The 14,683-nt window shown below is 49.9% G+C and overlaps 1 protein-coding gene across 1 annotated transcript in view; it reads right to left on the bottom strand.

Moving 5' to 3' along the window:
* ZNF423 (zinc finger protein 423) overlaps positions 1–14,683 on the bottom strand; it is a 469,528-nt gene that overhangs the window by 356,365 nt on the left and 98,480 nt on the right. Inside the window, exon 4 of the mRNA XM_081517250.1 lies at positions 6,032–6,130. The gene's annotated coding sequence lies outside the window, so the exon portion shown is untranslated. The remainder of the gene's footprint in view (positions 1–6,031; positions 6,131–14,683) is intronic.

The following is a 14,683-nucleotide window of genomic DNA, read 5'->3' as shown; positions in this document are numbered from 1 at the left end:
TGCCTCAGTCTCCCCATTTGTGAAATGTCTCTGGTTCTCTGACTAAATGAAGAAGTAGGTCCAGGTGGACCCCCTCCCTTGGCCGCACCAGGCCAGACAGCAAAGGCAAAGAGAGCAGAGGAAATGCAGTGAAAGACCACCAAAGAGACCTGGTGAGGCTTAGGCTGGAAGCAGAGGGAGGCTTTGCTGGGAGCTCAGTGGACCTAGCCTGGGGCAGTATTTCCCAGCCCCTGCTGTTGCCTCCTCTGAGTGCCCCAGCCCCATCCTGGTCATTCACATTGGGACATGCCAGGGCTTGGCTTCCCAGGGGCCAGAGGGAGCTCCCGCAGGGGACTTCAAAAGCCCAAATGCCTTTCAGAAAGGAACTAAAACTTTCTGCTTAACCAAAGCCTCCACAGGAGAAGAACAGCCTAGCCCTTTTCTTTTTAAGTCTCTTTATTTTCCAGCCGGCTGGCCTGGTCATTCTCTCTCTCTCTCTTTTTTTTTTTTCTATTATAAACGGTCCCAGCTGCAACACACAGGGAAAAAAAAACCATCTCCCAGGCCTGGGCAGGGGCCGATTGCAGCCGCAGCCGCCTGGCTGGCCTCCTGCAGCAGACAAAGGCGGCTCCAGCCTCCGGCACCCACTGGGAGAGGCACTGTAGCCCCCAGCCTGAGCCAAGGCCACAGCAGGAGCAAGGGGAGGATTTGGGAAGCTTCTGCCAGCACTCCAAACCTTCTCCTGCCCCGGGGAGCAGAGCTGCCATCCGGCCAAGCCAAGGACTTCTGGAGAGCCTGTTCATTAGGGCAGAAAATGAAAGATGGGGCCCCCTTCAACAGTCACAGGATTCAGGGCTTTAGACCAGGAAGGGCCCTGTGAGATGATCTAGTCCAACCACCTGGCTGGAAAGATGGGGAAACTGATGTCTGGGTGGGAATAGACTTGCCCAAGGTTATATTCCCAAGTAATGACAGAGCTGGCCCGAAGCCAAGGCTCCCAGTTCCTACTTAGGTAGTGAAGAAATGTTCTGGGGGATGGGAGGGTGGTCAGATGAGGATCCTTAATATCCTGAGGTTGCCAGATGGGGTAGGGGTGTCCTTTCACGGACAACCCCAAAACAGACGACCTGCTTTGGCCTCTCTGCTCCTCTGCCTCCCAGCCAGTCATTTCATTCCTCTGTGCCTCTGTTTCCCCATCTATGAAAAATGGGCTTATGCCGGTACATACCTTGTAGGGCTGCTGTGAGAATTAAAGGGGCCAATATGTAAAGCACTTAGGAGGGTACTCAAAAAAGTCTTCTTCAATTACCTGTAAACGTAAAGATTCATTTTCTTCACCCAATGAAAATTTGTTTGCAACCTCTGGGGCCTGCTCCGTGATGGGCTCTGGACCACATGCTGGGGAATCCAGCAGAAAGGCAAGGTAGAAAGTTCTCCGACCTGTGAAAACGTCCAGTCCAGGGGAGGTAAGAGGACGGATCACTGTGGGTTGTCTTGCCCAGGTCACCCAGCACACCCCAGTTCCTCAGTTCTCCTGGAGGGGAGTGTAGCTGGAGTCACAGACTGTTGTCTCCAGAGTAAAACTGACCAGGCAGATGAGGCCAGGAGACTGGAGGGCCCAAGGGGATCTGAGAACACCCTCGCAAAGAAGTGAGACCCTAACCACACAGCTTTGTGTGTCCCTGTTCATGAACGTTGACAGCGAGTTGTAAGTATTTTAATTATGCTTTTAAGTGAGATGGGGCCTGAGGTGGACAGTTTGTGGACTTCCTTTGCCTGGTGGGTCTGATACATCCTCAGAAGAGCCCCGGGCCCCTGCTGCCTCCCAGGTACCACAGAAGCAGAGGTGACACAGGAGCAAGAGGGAGCCCTGGTCCCCATGAGGGGGTGGGGAGGGGAGGCTGGACAAACTCTCCTCCTCTCTGACCTCCAAACCCCACAGATGTCCCACAAACTTGGCTTCAGATCAAAGAAGTGGGGCCATGGGGGTGAGGGTGCAGAAGCATTCTCCCCTTGGCCTAAGGTAGGAACAAGCTACCCCCCTTGCCACACCTTTTCCTCTGGTGACCCACTCCCAAGGCCCAGCCGGGACATTCTATAGAGAGCTGTTCCTTCAATGCCCATGTTGATGCCCACACACTGTGATTATCTCCCTTTACAGGTGAGAACAGCGGCTCAGAGAGGCTGTGTCACTCACTGGTCTAAGGTCACACAGCCCTCAAGGGACAGAAACAGGATGGAAATCAAGGTGGACTTCCTTCCAAAGATGTAAGTTTACCACTGCACAGTCAGTTAATTTCAATTTCTACACCTTGCCTGACGCGGAGTGTTGATGTGTTGATTTTAGATAGATAGATGTTTAGGAAGACACAGATAGGCAGATACAGAGATAAAGATGGTATCTGGGAACTGCAGACAATTGTATCAGGTGTCAAGTTTGTGGAGAGGGATTGTGTGTGTTAGTCACTCAGTGATGTCCTATTCTTTGCGCTCCCGTGGACTGTAGCTCTCCAGGCTCCTCAGGAACTACTCCAGGCAGGAAGACTGTAGGTTGCCGTTCTCTCCTTCCCCCAAATCTCCATCAATTCCTAAATCCTTTTGTTTTAATTTTTAACTAGGGAAAATTTCAAACAAGCAGAAGATAATATAGAAGATATCCATATGCCCCTAATAACTTTTTATAAAATTTACCACTTTGGAGATGGGACAGTCTTTGATAGAGACAACTGATGTTTCTCAATCTTACTCAAATGTAGCTTCAAGTCAGATGTCCTAGGTACACGCTACCCTCTCCAACTAGACCTTCTTGAATGGATGGATGCTTGTGTATTCAGTCGTGTCCAACTATTTTGCGACCCTATGGACTGCAGTCTGCCAGGCTCCTCTATCCATGGGATTTCCCAGGCAAAAATACTGGAGTGGGTTGCCATTTCCCACTCCAGGGGATCTTCCTGACCCAGGGATTGAACCTGCGTTTCCTCTGTCTCCTGCATGGCAGGCAGATTCTTTACCCACTGAGCTATCGGGTAAGCCCTTAACGAGACCCAAGTCTCTCTTATTTAAAAATGCTGCTACATAGTCAAGGGGGCTCCCTGGGTAACATGGCTGGACAAGCTTCCAGTATATAGGTATTCACACTTCACGAGGGCAGCTCCGGGGGCTTTAACTGAAATAAGGGATCTTGAACACCTCAGCACCATCTGACCCCAGGGGAGGACCCTGTGAACAGGCAGTGGAGGTGGCAAGGGCTGCATTTTACAAGGATGCCATCTGAAGCTCAAGACCAAAGCTCTGCCCTTTTCCCCTTCTCTTTCCCTGCTTACCTGCTTCTTTTGTTGGAAGAGTAGGTGCAGAAAGGAAGGGGCACCTTCAGAGGGAGGGGCTGGGAGGCCAAAGTGAAAGGAAATGTTGCTCAGTCTTGTCCAACTCTTTACCACTCCATGGACTGTAGCCCGCCAGGCTCCTCTGTCTAAGAGATTTCCCAGGCAAGAATATTGGAATGGGTAGCCATTCCCTTCTCCAGGGGCTCTTCCTGACCCAGGAATCGAACGGGGGTCTCCTGCATTGCAGGTGGATTCTTTACCAGCTGAGCCACCAGGGAAGCCCTGGGAGGGCAAAGCTCCTGACAAGAGGAAAGGAGCCAGGTTGTGCCCAACCGCCCAGGGTGAGGGCTGCAGGCCCTGGGTGGCCAGCTGCTCTGCCCGCTCCACTGGGGCCTCAAGGGTGCTGTTGGGCTCCTGCAGGGAGGGAGCAGAAACAGCCAGCAGGGCATCTGGGAGTTGAAAGGGAGTGACCTCAGGTCACCTTGCGGATGACAGGCAGGTTGGCATATCCAGGCATGATGAACAGCCCGCCGATCATGGAGGTCTGTTCACTGGGTCAGGTGGTAGACTCTGACTCTTGTGCTTAGGCGTCTTTCAATATCCAGAAACGTGCACAGAAAGATACACGCCTCTAGGGGACCTTCCTCATGCCAATGTATCTGTCAAGCCAGTCCCAAGGTTTGGGGAAATCTTAAGCCAGAAATGCTGCCTCTTCTCTTAGGCAGGTCCTTGGCCTCACTTGGGCTTGCAGCAAAGCCACAGAGTGGAAGTAGTGGGATGAAAACGACAGCAACAACAATGTATTTGTTTTTGTTTAATGCGTCTTTCCCACTTGATTATAAGCTCCATGAGGACAAGGACCTTTTGTATCTTCTTCACTGCCTGCCTTAAAGCAAGTGCCTAAAGCAAGCCTAGAACAGCCTAGGCACTAAAATACTTACTCTGGGTAAAGAATGCAATTTTACCCTCCCAGAAGTCGGGGACGGGTAGACAGTTGTTCTCTCTCCCTAACCAGCTCAACTTTTAGCCAGTTTCCCAGAGAAGAAGGACGTCCCATCTTATCTCTCTTCTGAGGCTCTATTGAAACCCCTGAACTTCCCACACCCCAGACAAATTAACTGCCTAGTTTGGAACTGGGGATAATATTGCTATTACATGATCATAAAGACTGAATAAGAAACACTATAATTGAAACTACAAAATTCCAGAAAGAAAATTACCCACAGACCCACCCAAGATTAAAGCAGTGTTTTCCTTTGTCTACAACACAAGCTTCTCATTGTCCGTGTACAAATTAGCTTTCACAGATTTACAATTGTAGCCTACAGAAACATTAAGTCACATATTTTCCATTAACATTAGCCAGTGCATACTCTCCTGGTTTTGCTGTTGACCAAGGTAATTTCTCCCTTATTATCTACCTCTTTCTAGTCTCCACTTCCAAAGCTGGTAGTCTGGTGTATAGACTTCAGAAGGATTCTCCATGCTTACAGGTCATATGCAAACAAAAAGTACTTACATGGGAAGAGGCAGGACTGCTGTTAGCATCAAAATGTGCATCACATTATAGACACGGAACATTTATGCACCTCTGGCTCTCCTTACTTAACCATATATCATGGAAGTCCTCTAGGGCACTTAGAACAAAGCCAACTCATCCTTTTTCACGGTCACATAATATTCCATGTGTAGACATATCACAATTTAACCTTTCATCGTGAAAGTAAATGTTTCCAGGTTTTTATCACTTCAAAAACATTTCCGTAAGTATCCTTGTATATTTATCCTTAGGTCCCAGGATGGAATCCCAGGAGTGTGGTTGCTGACAGAGGCTACGTTTTTTGTTTTGTTTATGAATCAGAACTAAGTGACATCACCCATTTTTAATTTTGCTCGTCTAATGGGCATTAAAAGGCATTTCATGTGGCTCTTACTTGCATTTTTCTAGACCAGGAATCAAGCTACTTTTTGAGACCAGATAAAAACTTCTTTGCATGTTTTTGGCTGTTGCAGTTTCCTCTTCTGTAAATGTCTGGTTATACCCTTACCCTCTTCAAGGGGCTCTGTGACCATGCGCTTATCTCAATGCATCATAGTTATTTATGTTCCAGAATGCTGTGAGCTCCACCTGGAAAGACCTGTATCTTATCCCTAGCAACAACACCAGCGTTGAGCACACAGCAGGACTTCAGGAAACACCAGATGAAGGAAGGAGCCTCTATCAGCCGTGGGAGACTCCATTATGCAGCCCTCAAGCCCAATCACCTGGGCAGCCTGGTATGTCCTCCCAAGAGGAGGACCTGTATGTGTTCCTATGCTGGGGTTATTTGTCTGTTTCTCGGAACTGACTGATAACTTTTCACTTGGACTTTTGAAGAGCCCCTTGGCAAAGCCAAGTGGAATCTCATCCTGGGTGTTCCCAAAGAGCCATGGACCTGGCTGTATCCTCTTTCCCCCAGGTGAGGAAGGTCCATCCCCCTCCCTCCTCCACCCCCACAACTCCTCTGCCATGGAGCACCTGGCCCAGGAACATCAAGTTCTTCTCCTCAGAAAGTCATTGTCATGCTTCTGTCTGCTGTGAGTGAGTGGATCAGAGCGGGAGGGTAGGTATGGGGACCCCCCAGTGATGGCCCCAAGTTGCCTCCCCTGCACCGTCAGCCCCAGGACCTGCTCACCTAGTTTGGCAACATAAAAAGAGTCCACTTGAACCAGAGGTGTGAGTGACTTACCTAAAGGAAGGCTATTGTGGGCAGCCAGTCCGATTCTTTGTTTCCCCTTGAGAAGGTGGCAGAGGGGAATCTTCCCCCTCTGATCTGCAAAAGGAACACCTGCTTAAATTAGTGGGGACCCCCCAGGTCCAGTTTAAGAATGTTGAAGTCCCACCCCATCTTCACCTGAGGCCAAACTCACTCATGCAACTTATTGTGCAACTATTATGTCCCAGGCACTGGGGAAACACTCAAGATCAAACAAGCAAAAACCTCTGCACCTGTGGCGCTGACAGTTGTCACAACTACTTAACTACTTTGTAGTGTGAAAGCAGCCATAGACAATATGAAAATAAATGGGCGTGGCTGTGCTCCCATACAGTTTTATTTATGGACACTGAATTTGAATGCGGTACTTGGATGCACTCTCAAAAACGACAGAATGATCTCTGTTCGTTTCCAAGGCAAACCATTCAATATCACGGTAATCCAAGTCTATGCCCCAACCAGTAATGCCGAAGAAGCTGAAGTTGAACGATTCTATGAGGACCTACAAGACCTTTTAGAACTAACACCCAAAAAAGATGTCCTTTTCATTATAGGGGACTGGAATGCAAAAGTAGGAAGTCAAGAAACACCTGGCGTAACAGGCAAGTTTGGCCTTGGAGTACAGAATGAAGCAGGGCAAAGGCTAACAGAGTTTTGCCATGAGAATGCACTGGTAATAGCAAACACCCTATTCCAACAACACAAGAGAAGACTCTACACGTGGACATCACCAGATGGTCAACACCGAAATCAGACTGATTATATTCTTTGCAGCCAAAGATGGAGAAGCTCTATACAGTCAGCAAAAACAAGACCAGGAGCAGACTGTGGCTCAGATCATGAACTGCTTATTGCCAAATTCAGACTTAAATTGAAGAAAGTAGGGAAAACCACTAGACCATTCAGGTATGACCTAGATCAAATCCCTTATGAGTATACCGTGGAAGTGACAAATAGATTTAAGGGTCTAGACCTGATAGACAGAGTGCCTGATGAACTATGGACAGAGGTTCATGACACTGTACAGGAGACAGGGATCAAGAAAATCCCCATGGAAAAGAAATGCAAAAAAGCAAAATGGCTGTCTGAGGAGGCCTTACAGATAACTGGGAAGAGAAGAGAAGCGAAAAGCAAAGGAGAAAAGGAAAGATATTCCCATCTGAATGCAGAGTTCCAAAGAATAGCAAGGAGAGATAAGAAAGCCTTCCTCAGCGATCAGTGCAAAGAAATAGAGGAAAACAACAGATTGGGAAAGACTAGAGATCTCTTCAAGAAAATTAGAGATACCAAAGGAACATTTCATGCAAAGATGGGCTCGATAAAGGACAGAAATGGTATGGACCTAACAGAAGCAGAAGATATTAAGAAGAGGTGGCAAGAATACACCGAAGAACTGTACAAAAAAGATCTTCACGACCCAGATAACCACGATGGTGTGATCACTCACCTAGAGCCAGACATCCTTGAATGTGAAGTCAAGTGGGCCTTAGAAAGCATCACTACGAACAAAGCTAGTGGAGGAGATGGAATTCCAGCTGAGCTATTTCAAATCCTCAAAGGTGATGCTGTGAAAGTGCTGCACTCGATATGCCAGCAAATTTGGAAAACTCAGCAGTGGCCACAGGACTGGAAGAGGTCAGTCTTCGTTCCAATCCCAAAGAAAGGCAATGTCAAAGAATGCTCAAACTACCGCACAATTGCACTCATCTCACATGCTAGTAAAGTAATGCTCAAAATTCTCCAAGCCAGGCTTCAGCAATACGTGAACCGTGAACTTCCAGATGTTCAAGCTGGTTTTAGAAAAGGCAGAGGAACCAGAGATCAAATTGCCAATATCCGCTGGATCATCGAAAAAGCAAGAGAGTTCCAGAAAAACATCTATTTCTGCTTTATTGACTATGCCAAAGCCTTTGACTGTGTGGATCACAATAAACTGTGGAAAATTCTGAAAGAGATGGGAATACCAGACCATCTGACCTGTCTCTTGAGAAACCTGTATGCAGGTCAGGAAGCAACAGTTAGAACTGGACATGGAACAACAGACTGGTTCCAAATAGGAAAAGGAGTACGTCAAGGCTGTATATTGTCACCCTGCTTATTTAACTTATATGCAGAGTACACCATGAGAAACGCTGGGCTGGAAGAAACACAAGCTGGAATCAAGATTGCCGGGAGAAATATCAATAACCTCAGATATGCGGATGACACCACTCTTATGGCAGAAAGTGAAGAAGAACTAAAGAGCCTCTTGATGAAGGTGAAAGAGGAGAGTGAAAAAGTTGGATTAAAGCTCAACGTTCAGAAAACTAAGATCACGGCATCTGGTCCCATCACTTCATGGAAAATAGATGGGGAAACAGTGGAAACAGTGTCAGACTTTATTTTTTGGGGCTCCAAAATCACTGCTGATGGTGATTGCAGCCATGAAATTAAAAGACGCTTACTCCTTGGAAGGAAGGTTATGGCCAACCTAGATAGCATGTTTAAAAGCAGAGACATTACTTTGCCAACAAAAGTCCGTCTAGTCAAGGCTATGGTTTTTCCAGTGGTCATGTATGGATGTGAGAGTTGGATGGTGAAGAAAGCTGAGCGCCGAAGAATTGATGCTTTTGAGCTGTGGTGTTGGAGAAGACTCTTGAGAGTCCCTTGGACTGCAAGGAGATCCAACCAGTCCATCCTAAAGGAGATCAATCCTGGGTGTTCATTGGAAGGTCTGATGTTGAAGGTGAAACTCCAATACTTTGGGCACCTCATGCGAAGGGTTGACTCATTGGAAAAGACCCTAATGCTGGGTAGGATTGGGGGCGGGAGGAGAAGGGGATGACAGAGGATGAGATGGTTGGATGGCATCATCAACTCGATGGACATGGGTTTGGGTAGACTCCGGGAGTTGGTGATGGACAGAGAGGCCTGGCGTGCTGCAATTCGTGGGGTCGCAAAGAGTCGGACATGACTGAGCGACTGAACTGAACTGAACTGAACTGAATTTGAATCCCATGGCATTTTCATGCATCTTGAAATATTAATCTTCTTTTGTCCCCAGCCCACCCCTCCCACTATTTAAAAATATACAAACCATTCTGAACTTGAGGGAGGGCATGTAAAAACAGGTGGTGCCAACCCCTATTCTAAATAATAAATACTGAAACTCACACAGCAAATATAAGTGCCAGGACTGTTCTAGTGTTTATGTAAATTAACTCATTTCATTCTCATAATAACCCTGTAAGGTCTGTCACTGCCATTGGCTCTGCTTAACAAAGAAAGAAAGAGGCACATTGTAGGAGGACTAAGTTGTACAACTGTGGGGTCAGGATTTGAATCCAGAATCCAGAGCAGATGCACTATTCTCTACCTCCTCTTGCAAACCCTCAGCAAACTAATATGCAGTTGTCTATATACCTACTATGCATACAAAGAAAGGTGTAGCCACTGAACATACAATAAAGGAATTAAATGCTAAAGTTTATGAGACAGGCGTTAGCATCCCCACTTAGAGGGGATGTCATCGACTTGAGGATCTCACTCTTTCCCCTTTGTTTATTCCCTTTGCCCACATTCCCCTGCAAACACCCCCCACCCACACAGCTCCTCAGCCTTCTCCACGTACTGGCCACATTTCAACTTGGATTCCACAGCCAGAGTGATGCTGGCATTGTTTCCCAGCTACTTGAGGGGGTAAGATTCAGAGTTAAACAGCCCCAGGAGAGAAATAGACTGGGGATCTTAGGGTGCCGAGAAAGCCTTTTGGGGGACGGATATGGAGGAGTGAGGGGATCAGTGGACCTCAAAAACAACCTTTTCCTTCATGCAGGGAAACCTCAGTCTACTCCAACAAAGAGAGAGCCTCCACCACCAGGTCTTTACGGTGGAGGGGGAAGCAGGTGAGTAATTCCGTGATTCTCAGCGCGTGGGGGAAATGCTTCTGGCATTAAACAAAGCCTTTTTATATTTAAACTGCCAGCCCAGGATTTTCAGAAAAGTTTCCCCAAGTGTGACTGAAGGTGTGTGCACAAAAAAAATGATACACCGACGGATAAACACAGTTGGAGGCAGAAACACGTGTGCACGTGGAAACACCCCAGCTAGGTCTAAACACGGCCACGACCGCGAGGAGCCACCTGCCCCTCGGCAGCAGCGCTCCGGGGCCGCATAGCCCGCGGGCTTTTGCACGCCCGGCTGCAGGGCGGGCCTGGGGAGTCGGTTCCACCAGGAATTCCAGAGCCACGGGGGGTGGGAGGAGGAGGAAGCCGCCGCCGCAGGGGAGGAGCCGGGGAGAGGAGGGGCGCCCCAGAGAGCAGGGAGAGCAGGGCAAGGGGCCAGGGGGCCGGGTGGGTAGAGGTCAAGGGGGAGGAGCGGGAGATGGAGGTCCCGGCCCCCCACTGAGGGGCCGCCCAGCTGGTGGGGGAGGGAAGGCCTGGCAGCGGGAGGCCAGGGCCAGATCCCAGGGTCTGGGGGCAAGCGCAGCGGGCGGAGACCGAGAGGGGGCTGCGCGGGGGGAGGGGAGGGATCTGGGTGCAGCCTGGCCGGCGCGGGGCGGGGACCGCTGCTCAGGGTGGCTGGGAGCCGAGCCCCAGAGACCCGATCTTATGCTTCTGGGCAGGCGGCTGGAGATGCAGGGAGCGACAACTAGTGGTCACTGGACGAGCGCCACCCCCCGTAGCTTGACCCTGGGCGGTGACTCCGCAGGCCCTTGAGTTCCTTTCTTTCTCCCTGGGGTCGGAGAAATCAACCCATGGAGAGCTCGCTGGCTGGGTTCACTGGGACACAAGGGCTCGCGGCCCTCATAAGCCAGGAGACTCGCCTAGGATGTTTTTGTTAGTTTTAATGCGCGTCCCTTAAGCTGGGAATCTGGTCCCTTTAGTTTAGGGGAGCACAGAAGTGAAAGAGTAGAGCCCTAGTTTAAAAAGAGCCCAGAAAAGCCTGATGAGAGTTTGGTCTTGGAGAGAATCTTTGTCAACTCCACACCCTGACTATAAACCCAGCCCTTCTCTCTGTTACTTGCCTATCTGTCCAGCCCCCGAGGGCATCTCCCACCCTACTCTTGGGGGTCAGATGCCCTTCTGTCCTAAAATCCAAAGCTAGCTGTGATCCTCCCAGCCTGTGTCTCTCTGAGGGAGTCACACTACCTGACCTTCAGTTTTCTCTTCAGTCAAATGGGCAAATTATCCCTACTACGACTGCCGGAGGATTCCCTAGGGCAGTGCCTGCCCTCCACACGCTTGGAAGCTTGGACTTGAGTCAGTCCATGCCTCACCCCCAAATCAGTTTGAGTGAACTTGAGTATTTACAACAAAAAGAGAGCTGTGGCCAACACATTATGATACCTAGCTCTGGGAACTTCTCCCCAGACTCCACTGCTAGCCAGAGGTGGGCCTGGGACCCCTGTCCCACAGCCTCCAACACTGGGCAACTTTCCATTGTCTCAGTTCTGAAAACAGAAGAACTTGTTTTCCGAGGCTAGTTTCAAGCTACTAAGTCAAAGGCAGCTACCAATTGCTTTTTCACCCTGCACACCATCTATGCGCCAAGACTTTTCCACGAATGACTCCTTCCTACCTTGTCCACAAGCTCCATTGGTCTGATCTCTAAGAGGAGGCTCAGTGGTGATGTGATATAACTTACCCAGGTCGCCCAGCCCGTCCACGGCACAGACAGGATTCAGCCCTTCATCTGGTGCCTGTTGTACCCTGGGGTGCCTCACCTCAGACCTTAAATCAGAATCTCTAGGAGGAAGGGGAGGAGGGTCAGCTTTTTCCTAATCCTCAGGTGATTTTAGTGTATAATGCAGATGAACCACAGCAGTAAATGTCAGATTTTCCAGTCCAAAGTTAGCAAGCAGGAGTCCCTGGCATGTTTTCTTTGGCACCCACCGTGTTTTATAAACTTTTGAATTCATTGCTAACAGGTAAAAATCAGGAAATTTTACACCAAAATCCAGATTTTTTACTTCTTCAACTGTTTGAGAACGAGACCATGTAGAATGCATGTACACGCAGCAGCCAGCGATACAGCTGACCGGAGCAGAGAGGCAGTGTGGAGCTGCTTCAGGCCTGGCACAAGCCCCTAGTTCACCAGGGCCCCATCCACCCCATCACACCAGCTATGTTCCCTCTCTGACTTCACTCATTGCACTGATGGGGAACCGGACGTCAGAGGGGCAGGGGATTGTCTGGATACCCACAGGTCAGGTTCAAGAGACAGAACTGGGACTGGAAAGAAACCAGGTCTCCCAGCTTTCAGTCCTTTGCTCATCCCTGACCCCACACACAGTCTTGAGTCATTTTCAGACGAGGCTACTGTGGGTGTGAAAGACACCGCTGAATCCTTTGGAAGCAGGAGGGATGTGTTTGTACATCCGCCTGGGAAGGCCCTGCTCTGAGCCATTCCCTCAGCCTCCACTGCCGGGTGCCTATTTCATGACTCAGAAGCTTGCAGGATAACAGTGTAACTCAGAGACTCCAGCAAATGAGTCCACCTCTACATAGATCATTTAAATATCCTGATAATAGCAGGTAGGTACATCGCGAGTTGGATTCAGCTACCTGTTGGGAACTGTCAGGGGTCTGAGTGGAAATGCCTAAGTGGAAGGTAATGTTATGGGGTGGGAGCTGGGGCAAAGGAAACAGAGGCCTAGGTGAAGATGGAGAGTCTGGTTCATGTTCTCAGCCGCTTAGAATGAGGGAGTAGGCAGAGGTCTCCTCTCCCATCCTACAGAAGGGCAAACGGAGGCTGGAACTGACTTAAAAAGCAGCAGGTGAGAGCTAGAGACACCTTGGGACCTGAACACTTTCAGGGTGGCAGGTGAGTTTCATCTCATGTGCAAGGCATGGGGTCTCCAGGTGGAGGGGAATTGGGGCCCTCTCCAGGATTTTAGAGGGAAAGGACCAACAGAGGCCAAAGAGCTCGTCCGTGCAGGCTGTGAGAAGGGCCAAGACTGATGAAGAACCGTCCCAGTTCTTCATGCCAAAGATAATGGTGCTAGGACAAGGATAGGGTGGACAAGAAAACCCAGGAACCTCCCTCACCCCAGCACAGACCAGGCTACAGGGATCTGAGGGTGGTTAGCTGAGAGTGAAGTCTTCCATCTTTGCAGGTCAGCCTGGGAGCAGCTTAACCCTGTCTTTGTCCTCAGCTCTCTTTCAAGGAAAAATAAAGGCACAGCCTTCAAAATGCCCAAGGCCCATGTGGGTGAGGAGGCAAGAGGCAGACAAAGAGCCCCGGCCTATTACAGTCTGTGAACTAGGGAACCAGGTCCCACCTTGCAGGCCTTAGGAGCTGGAAGGCTGGCAGTGGACCCTCCAAGCAGGCCAGATTTCCTCAATTTTCTAGCTCTCACTGCACCTCAGTTATCTGGAGCTAGTGTTTTCATATCCTGAGCTCCCTCAGGGCTCACCAGCTCACTATCCATGGTGGCTGCAATCGCTGATGACTGTGACATCCTTTGTTTATTGATATGGCAGGAAATACCCCATTTCTCAGAACACAGAAGCCCCCATTTTAATTGTACACTATAGGACTTCCTAGGGGGCGCTGGTGGTGAAGAACCTGCCTGCCAATGCAGGAGACATAAGAGATGCTGGTTAGATCCCTGGGTCGGGAAGATTCCCTGGAGAAGGAAATGGTACCCCATTCCAGTATTCCTGCCTAGAATTCCATGGACAGAGAAGCCCGGCAGGCTACAATCCATGGTGCCGTAGGGAGTCGGACACGACTGGGCGACTGAACGTGCACCATAAACCACTGACCCGAGAGCAGAGGTTACCGTGAGGCCCCGTGGAGGAGGCCGGAAGTGTGTTCTGGACCACCCCTTAACAGGTGAAGAGACAGATCAAGGTCACCTCTTAAGTTTCTGGACACAGGTCTCTCCAGTGAGGGCCACAGATCCCCTGATAGGTCCCCCAAAGCCCTCCTCGTCCTGCTGGTCTGTGGGCTCACAGGCCTCTGAGGTCAGGGAGTAGTTGACAGACACTCCTGGCTGGTACAGGCCTATGCCCAGGGCAGTAGACCACTGAGAGTCAAGAGGCTCTGTCCCCTCCCAGGGCTCCAGGAGCAGTGACACCTCCTCCTGGGGCTGCCTGGTATGTGAGTCAGAGGATGCGCTATAGGGGGAACAGGGCCCTCCTCCCAGTCCTGCTGCTTCCCTGCTGCGTGTCATTGGGCAAGTTGCTCTCCTCGTGGGACCTCACCGCCCCTGCCCCGCCCGCTACACAGAGCTGCAGTGACGGCCAAGGAGAAACGATCCGGAGACCTGAGGCTGAGTGCAAGCTGAGCCTGGTCCCCAAATATCCGCAGAGGCCTGTATTCAGGGCCATGGTGCTCCTGCACACGAGACAAGGCCTGGCCCCAGAGACAGGCTCAGTGTGGCAGAGAAGACAAACCCCAAACAGATGCTTTCCATAGTGTGCGAGCGTACTTCCGGTAGTGTGGCAGATTGCGTCGCAGAGGTGGCCGTTGTGCACTCTGGGCTGCAGACGGGGTAGGAAGGGAGGCAGCCACAAAGGAGAGTTCGCTCAGTCACTTGTGTGATTACCATATAACTACCATGTGCCCATATAGCTACCAAGTGACCCAGCAATCCCACTTCTGGCCATATACCCTGAGAAAACCATAATTCAAAATGAC

This window comes from Giraffa tippelskirchi, chromosome 7 (genome assembly GCF_054371585.1).
Source record: "Giraffa tippelskirchi isolate mGirTip1 chromosome 7, T2T-mGirTip1v1.2.pri, whole genome shotgun sequence".
In the NCBI taxonomy this organism is placed as follows: Eukaryota; Metazoa; Chordata; class Mammalia; order Artiodactyla; family Giraffidae; genus Giraffa; species Giraffa tippelskirchi.
Note: the sequence above shows the minus strand (reverse complement) of the source record. Positions and strands in the feature narration are given on the sequence as shown.